The 7482-nt window shown below is 31.3% G+C and overlaps 1 long non-coding RNA gene across 1 annotated transcript; it reads right to left on the bottom strand.

Moving 5' to 3' along the window:
- Positions 1-984: 984 nt before the first annotated feature.
- On the bottom strand, positions 985-1731 carry LOC112784363 (uncharacterized). Its single transcript, XR_003193862.2, has 2 exons — positions 1610-1731; positions 985-1469 (listed from the first exon to the last, which is right to left on the bottom strand). It is a non-coding gene; the product is annotated as an uncharacterized lncRNA (long non-coding RNA).
- Positions 1732-7482: the final 5751 nt, after the last annotated feature.

Raw genomic sequence — 7482 nt, 5'->3', positions numbered from 1 at the left:
TAAAATCTCCCCTAACCATGAAACAGATACCAAACATGATCACAATTGAACAATCAAAAATTTCACAAACCCTAGATAATAGAATCTCGCTTAACCATGGAACAGATACAAAAAATGATCGCAATTTACACAATTAGAAATTTCACAAACCCTAGACAATTAAATCTGGGTTAACCTTGGAACAATAACCAAGATTGATCACAAGGATGTACACAATGAAGGAAAAGAAAAACGATGAAGAGCAAAATAGGTTTGGATGCACCTGATTGATTGATCGGAGATCCTGGATTTGAGCCTCCACTGGAAAAACGCTAATCTGGATGAACGGCGACGAAGCAAACTTCCAAGAAAGACTCGTACACAGAGTTTGGTAGGGCAGAGGACGAGAAAGTAAGGAGAAGAAAGCAAAACTCCTAGGATTCCAACTAATCATTACCTGTTCAAACAAAAACATGAAGAACACAGGTTGCGTGAACGATTCAATGAAAAGGAAGTTAAGTTGCATGAGCGAGGAGATGAAAGGGATGGGTGACGGCGGAGTGACAAAGAAGCACATGAAAAAAAATATATATTTTAGATTCTGGCTAACTATTACTTTAATTTGGATTTATAAAAAGAATATTTTAAGAATGGAAAAATAATAAAACCATCAGATTACGTTTGACCCTTTTTTTCCTCGTATTTAATAAGAATAATTTCATTGACCAATAATACTAATTAGTATTATTACACCAATTCTATACTACAATTGCTAATAGAATAAAGTGTTTTCTGTTTATCTAATATGAATATCACATTACCTTTCGAGAATATAGCAAAAGTATATTTTATGAGAAGATTATTAGAGAGATTAACTTAGATTAATTTATATACAATTGAAAATTGAAAGACTAAATAATCAAATCATAAATATAATTTGCAGAGCTTTCCAAAATATTTACACATGCCCACACATTTGATCATTATATTTGGATACATATTAGCTTGTATATACAAATGTACAATGTGGTCAATTTTATTGAATTTTCAAGACATCGATCTTATCTTATAGACGTAATGTTTACAATTCATAACTTTCGTTCTTGATAGATTACATAAAGTAAAAAAAATATATTAAAACTTACATAAAAATTCGAAGAAAGATAGAATGAAATCAAAACCTATGTTCATTCTCCATATAGATAAAAAGAGTTTCCCCTAGTAAATGGCTGTTTCTTTTTTCGCTAAGCAACTTATTATAGCGAAATTATAAGTGCTTACTTCCTTAATTTATCTTTAAATATAAGAGAAAGTTATGTAATCAAGGATTAAAAGTTCGGCAGCCATATTTAATCAAAGAAATCACAGTCGATTATATTCAAAAATCTTCTTGGCGTCTATCATTCTCAGCAGATCAAAACTGGTGTGAAACAAATCAAAGCGTATATCTTCGATTTGTTCTATTATCATTCATCGGTGTCCATGAACAGCTGCAACAAATAAATTTAACGACACGTAAACTTATTAGAACAAGATGGTAATTAAAATGCCACAATCCAAATCAGAAGTGTATGATATATATATATATATATAAAGACAAATCACAAGAACTAGAAACAATGAAGTATACCTATATAAAATATATTATCGAGAGCTTGTGCGAGGCATAATAGTGTTTATTGGGTGTATATTGGGAGTGAATGGAGAGAAGAATAATTTTAATGAGCAGTGATTATTAGCAGTGTTGGTGGTGAATGGTTTAGGTGCATGGACTTGAATTTATAGGAGTGGGGGATTATGGATGTGGTTAAGACATGACACGTCATGTTGAGTCAGCGTGAATTCATATTATTCTTTTTCATAATTTTATTTTTTGTATTTTATTTTTATCAGATATTTTATATAAGTTAATAAACTTTTATTTAGCCAATAAGTTATAGCTCAAATGACATAATCTCCTCATATTTAATTAAGAAGTTGTGGATTAGAGTCTCCTATATTTGATAAAAAAAAAAAAAAACTTTTATTTATGGTTAATGTAACGATATTGTGGAGTGTTTTTATAAAAAGAGTGATTTTTCTTTTTTAACGACAAAAAATATTAAAAAGTAAAGATATCATATATATAATAATATAATATACACTCGTCAAAGTTTAATTTCAATATTCATTTCTCACTCAATTTCACTTCTTATTAAAAGAATTTTTCTTATATTATTAAATATTAAATATAGTAACATTAAATATTCAATTTTCTTATACTTTTGTTATTTTATATTGTATAATTATTTATTATTTTTGACTCTAAAAAAATTTTAATTTTAATTTTTATACTATTTTAGAAGACTATATTTTATATTAACTTTTATATATCAAAAGTCTCGGTAACAATCTTTTAGATGTTAATGAGTCAAAAGATAATTTTTAATGATTTTTTAAAAATTATTTATTTTATAAGTTTATAAAAATATAAATTTCTTGAAATTTGAAATAAAACACAAAATTTGAATTTCTTTTTTTCAGAAATAATTTGTTATTCCAATTTATTATGTATATACTGTGTAGTAATAAATCGAATCAAGTTGATTCGATTTACATAAAGATGTTCAAAAGTAAAGACAGTAGTGTAACAATAATTAATTTAGGATATTTACGTAATTTTTAATCTCAAATTATTTATTTTTGTGAATTACTCAAAATTTTAAATATAATAATAAAAAATAATATTATATCACATTATACTATTTGAATTGGATTATTGGATCAATTTTAAAAAGTAAATTCGACATCTGATCCTACAATTTGTCCAACATATAATCCAATCAAATTTAAATTGATGCGGTTTTAATATGTTTTCGATTTAGATTTGATCAGATAAACAGTTTAATTTTAATCGATTTAGATTTGAATCTCTAATTAAGATTACAAATTAAAACTTTTTTATTAAAAATACAACAAATTAAAATTTTTAATGTATTTATTTTATATTTATTAAAAAAATTAAAACTTTTCGAATACATATTAGCTAAATCTTTATTTTAATGTTTAATATTAATATATACTAGTTAACAATTTACAATAAATGAATTTCTATATCAAGCATTCATTTTGTATAGCTGGTGCAATAATGGCTATCTCTATACGATTCCCACCAATTAAAGGTCAGCGTTAGCCACCATTTTTGAGAGTAAACTATTGAGTGCTTCTAGAGGACCAGATAATATGATGTTCATTATTAATTAGTTTTTAAAATTATAGTTAGTGAAAGTTTTACAAAATTAAACCCATAAAGTCACCAAAAAATAAGCAAGTCACAAAAAAAAAACCCATAAAATTTGGTGAATGCTACGATCTCCTCTAAAATAACATATAACTTATTTTTTATGATGTGTCAAATTTTAATTGGTCATTATTTTAATTATAGTTGAATTATTTTGTAATTTATTATTTAAAATGGATAATTGTATCATTTCTTAAAATATCAAAATCCTACTCCCGTTAATTGAAGCACCTTTTCACTCCTCAATTTTTCCTTCATCGTGCAGTTTCGATCCTTCCAAGCATCGACGTCGCCGTCGTGACAAGAAACGCTGATGTCGTCGTCATCTACTGGCCTCTCACGCAATCTCTCTTTTTTCAGTGCATCATTCCTTAACAACTTCGTTAAATTCCCGTCCTTCCTGTCTTCTCACTCGATCCCTCTTTCTGTTGTAGATCACTCCTTACTAACATAATTAATGGTTAGTTTGGTTATTAAATTTTTTATTAAAAAAATATATCTTTTATTTAATTACATAACAGAACATATATTCATATATAAAATAAATATAATAAAGTAAATCTATTTAGAATAATTAAAATATAATTAAAACCATGAACATATAAATATAATAGTAAAATTTGTACTCTAAACAAGTAAACATATGCTTTATCATACATAAATTATTTAAAAAAATTGAATAAATTGTTAAAATTAATAACAAAAATTTAAAATGATAAAATCCAACTTTCTTACCGTATTCTTTATAATATTTTATTCTTTTAATTTTTAATTTATTAGTACTTTATTATTTAATTAATGATTAAACAAATTATTTTTATGAGAAATTATTTTTTGTATTATCTTAAAAAAGAGACCAATATAGCAGTTTAAAAAATAACGTAAAAATAATATTTTAAATAAAAAATATTTAATATTAAAATTTTTAAATACAAAAATAAATTGTATAAATATTTAAGAGATAAATATGAAAAACATGCCTAAAATAAATAAAACATATAAATAGAAATGCTCTTGAAAATAGATAATTATTTTTGTCTATTTTATTTATTTTAAATATGTATTTCATATTTATCTCTTAAATATTTATATAATTTATTTTTGCATTTAAAAATTTTAATATTAACTATTTTTTATTTAAAATATCATTTTTACGTTATTTTTTTAACTGTTATATTGATCTCATTTTTAAGATAATCCAAAAAATAATTTTTTATGAAAATAATTTGTTTAATTATTAAGTAAATAATAAAGTACTAATAAATTAAAATTTAAAAGAATAAAATACTATAAAAAATACTTGTAAGAAAGTTGGATTTTATTATTTTAAACTTGTGTTATTAATTTTAACCATTTATTCATTTTGTTAAATAATTTATGTATGATAAAAGATATGTTTACTTGTTTAAAATATAAATTTTATTATTATATTTGTATGTTCTTAATTTTAATTATATTTTTAAGTATTCTAAATAGATTTATGTTTCCGAAAGTGGCAGAACAAGACAGAAGACAGGGACATGATAAATGGAGAAGAGATGCAGGATGCAGGAACTGGGGGGTCTATTGAATTATAGTGATGAACAGAGGGTGGTTGGTTGGGACATGGCGGCAGTGCTGGCAGACGAACGCAAGAATGACGAACAAGATAAGGGCAGGACGGTAATTCCACATGTTAATTTGAATGAATGGAGTTATACGGATTTCAAATTCCAATATGATAACAGTAACAATAATTATGAGGCATTAAAGGTGAGAGAGGATTTTCAGAGATCATTTGACATTAATAAGGATATTGACTCGAAGGATACAAGGCATTAAAGGTGAGAGAGAATTTTTAGAGATCATTTGACATTAATAAGGATATTGACTCGGAGGATACAGTATCAAATAATTATGAGGACGGTTATGGTAATAAAAAATATGAGAACACAAGAAAGGCTATTGGGCTGGCATCTAATAGGCCCAATAGGCAGATTCCGGGAAATGAGGCTTGGCTGAATGAGAGGACCCACTGGAAAGGTGCTGCAGCTCATCCCTCAAACCGGGTAAGGCCTGACCCGGTTCTCAACGCGACCCGGAAGGCGACGCTCCCTCTGTTCCAGGTTGCTCCGCAAACGGCGCTTCCAAGCAGTGGTTGGGCTGATGCTGGGATGCGGAGACGGGCGGACGAACGTGGATGGCGAGCAAATCGGAGGCCTTGCTGATCCGGCAAGGGACGCAGCCCCTGACCGTGGAAGTGACGCACACGGAGTCTGGGTATGAGAGCCGCGGTCATCAAACCAACATGGATGAGGGCCGGGGAGTGCAGCGCGATCTGGAGAAGGCTACAGGGAAGGCGGCGTCGGAGGGGCTTGTAGGAGCGAGAAGCATCGCAATGGAGGCCACCGAAGATTGTGGAGGTCGATGGAAGTGGAGAGAGGTAATTGACAAACCTACATAACCAGCACAAACACAAACACAAAATGAATCCTGTAACTTGGGAGAGGAGAGAACGATGAGCGTTGGAGCAGTTGTGGGGAATGGCACTAATGCTGGTATAGTAAGAAGATGCTATACAGCAATGGAAGAAAGTCAGCTCCAAAGCAAGACAGGATAGAGATTGGAGGAGGGGAAAACCTGATGGATGATTGGCTTCAAGGGAAAGGGAATGGGCAAGAGGAAGAAAAGGGGCAAGGTACAGATTTAGGATCAGAGATGGAGGCTGGCATGGATGGTGGTAGTAAATTCCATAGAGAGGAACAACGACCGAGTTGGGAAGAGGAAATGGCAGAGAACAAAGAGGCTTGGAAACTAGTGATAGAGTCAGAGAACAAAGAGGCTTGGAAACTAGCGGTAGAATCAGGTGCTCAGTGCAGTGATGAGGAGGACATTATGGCTATTTTGCAGGAGCAAAATGAAGCAATTGCTCTGAAGCGACGACAGGCGAAGCAGAAAGCGAAAGTTCGAAGAAGTAGGCCAAAAAATCGAAAACAGGTGTGCAATAATTTTGTTCAATGATTTTAAGTTCATGGAATATAAGGGGGTTGGGAGGTGTTGCAAAATTTAGTATGCTAAAGAATTTTAATAGTAAGTTTAGATTGAAAATGTTGGGTTTGATAGAAACAAAGAAGGAGATGGTGACTAAGTTTGATGTTGCTCGTATCTGGGGAAGTGATCGAGCCGGTTGGGAGTTTGTAAGTTCGGTTGGGGCATCTGGAGGGTTATTATTAATATGGGATGAAACGGTTTTTAATTTGTATAATTGCTATAAAGGAGATAGATGGATGTGTGTAGAAGGAGTTGTGGTGAAAGACAATTTTCATTGTGCCATTTGCTTAGTGTATGGACTGCATGTGAGAGGAGACAAGATTTCGATGTGGGAAGAACTGAGTTATATTGCAAGACTATGTCAGGTGCCTTTTTGTTTCTTGGGGATTTTAATGAAATTTTGCATTTGGAAGAAAGAAAAGGAGCGACTAGTCTATCAGCGTCTGCAAAAGATTTCAGAAAATAGATAAATGACATGGAGTTGATCGACTTGGCGCTAAACGATCGTAAGTATACATGGTTTAGAGGACAGTCACACAGTCGTATTGACAGGAGTCTAGTTAATTTAGGGTGGCTGGATGAATATCCAGAGACGCGTCTGAGGGGAGACCCAAGAGGTTTATCAGATCACTGCCCTTTGATCATGGAAGGTAGCAGGAAATTTGATGGCCCAAGATTGTTCCAAATCTTGGATTTGTGGTTCACACATAGAGGGTTCTTGAGAATGGTAAAGGAAGAATGTAGGGAATTAGGTAACATACAATTCTTAGAGAAGATGAAAGCACTGATAGCTCCACTCCACAGATGGCATAAACAGCATTTTGGAATTATAAGCGAGCGAATAAAGAGGTTTGAGGAAGAAATACAGAAGGTGGATGATATGGTTAGTAGTGGGCACTATAATGGTACAATGGAGGCAAGGAGAAGGGCACTAGTGAAGTGCTGTGAAAAGTGGTATGTGAGACAGGAGATTCACTAGAAGCAAATGTCTAGGTCTCGGCATGCTAATGAGATGGACAGGAACACAAGCTATTTCCACAATATTGCTTCGGCAAGAAGAAGGAATAACCGGATTGAGTCTTTGGTGATTAATGGAAGAATAGTCAGGAATCAAGCAAGAATCAAAGTTACAGTTCGAGACTTCTATAAAAGACTGTACCACCAGGAAGGTTCTCCAAGTGTGAGCTTTAAAG

This window comes from Arachis hypogaea, chromosome 20 (assembly GCF_003086295.3).
Source record: "Arachis hypogaea cultivar Tifrunner chromosome 20, arahy.Tifrunner.gnm2.J5K5, whole genome shotgun sequence".
Taxonomy (NCBI): domain Eukaryota; kingdom Viridiplantae; phylum Streptophyta; class Magnoliopsida; order Fabales; family Fabaceae; genus Arachis; species Arachis hypogaea.
This window is presented reverse-complemented; position numbering and strand designations above follow the sequence as displayed.